Raw genomic sequence first — 1649 nt, 5'->3', positions numbered from 1 at the left:
AGCCCGGACGGTTTATGCATATCGCCGTTCCTCTCAACAGTCAAAAGCCATCGCTAGAGTTCTTGTGAACCACAGCCGTTTGTTTCGTGCATAAAAAACGTGCTATTGTAGATAAGCTCACATCGAGTCGCATTCAAATGACTAACTGACGACTACATTGTGAAAAAGGGAAACTGAATCACACGGGTTCACGATAGATAAACCACGCAAAAATAAATTCTTTGAAAATTGTTCGTTCTTTACGGAGGGCACCAAGGATGTTCTCAAGCGATGAGTGTTTAAATGAAAGGGTGTTTGTACTGTGTGTAAAAGCCTGACCGTATCTGTGATGGTTTACGGGAGGCTTACTGTGCCTTTAATGCAAAGAAGCGACAATTACAATATATGCCAAGCTTGTCCACGTTGCTGGGATGAAAAACACATTTCTAGTTTCGGTTTTGGCTACACGCAGACTCGATCTCGAGCCAGTCGAGGTCACACTGAGCGAGTGACAGCCGGACGTGGCAATGTCGACAATGTCAATGATCTCACTCAAACTCAAAGATCTTGAACAAATTTCAAGATCTTTGCCTACATTCAGAACAGTCATAGAGCAACATAGATCAACATACCTTGATATTTCGTCTTCGGAAAGACCTACCCGAAGCCTGACCTTTCCACCAAGGAAGGCACTGATTCTCGCGAAGAGATGGGTCCATTTACTTGAAAATAGGTAGAGAGGGTAGAATTGAGTTCGCCGCGAACAGTTCGCCGCGAACATAGCGTTGCCTACAACATGAAAACTTTTTGTCTCTTCGCGAACAGATCGTTTGCTCTATGCAACGCACCTCTGATGTATTCGAAGCGGAAAAGATACTGAGGGAGAGAACCAGGAAGGTAATTTTTTGTTTTTGCACATCGTATGGTCGATTATATGCTACGCATGTCACATTGTCAGTGATCATGGCCGACCACACGGTTTGAATACCTGGTTGGGCATCTGGACAGCACTGATCAAGATTACGTAAAATTGAGCGTAAATCGCTTAACGAAAATTTTTTGAAGGGGTATGATTGAAAAAGTCCACAGGCATCGCTGAAGCAGTGTTCCCTAAGTTTTCAAAGCAAGAGGGCAGCTCATGGACTGATGGAGTCATCATAGACTCCATAGTGGTTTTACTAGTCTATTTGTGTGTAAATCTGGGACTTCAGTCAATCTTGCCCAAAGCCTCCGACTGGAGAAACGTGGGCTCAAAGTCCGGACGAAAATGTGAACAATAGAGTCTACCCGGCTGCCACTCCGCTCCATTAATTTGCCCCAGTCAGCACCACAGTGCCACAAAGAGGAGAACAGTCGTTGCTCTGGGCAAGATTGACTGAAATCTCAGTCATACCTTCCCACATTTAGTTAATAAGTTATGCGCTATAGTTTTCTTAATAAATAAACATGCGACCCACTCACCAAAATGTTGGTAACTCAGCGCTAATTGTTGATATACATGTAAATAGGAATTTTATTTTGTTTTCGTCTGTGTGTCTGTCTGTCTGTGTGTCTGTCTGTGTGTCTGTCTGTCTGTGTGTCTGTCTGTGTGTCTGTCTGTCTGTCTGTGTGTCTGTCTGTGTGTCTGTCTGTCTGTGTGTCTGTCTGTGTGTCTGTGTGTCTGTCTGTGT

This window comes from Littorina saxatilis, unplaced genomic scaffold (assembly GCF_037325665.1).
Source record: "Littorina saxatilis isolate snail1 unplaced genomic scaffold, US_GU_Lsax_2.0 scaffold_316, whole genome shotgun sequence".
NCBI classification, from domain to species: domain Eukaryota; kingdom Metazoa; phylum Mollusca; class Gastropoda; order Littorinimorpha; family Littorinidae; genus Littorina; species Littorina saxatilis.
This window is presented reverse-complemented; position numbering follows the sequence as displayed.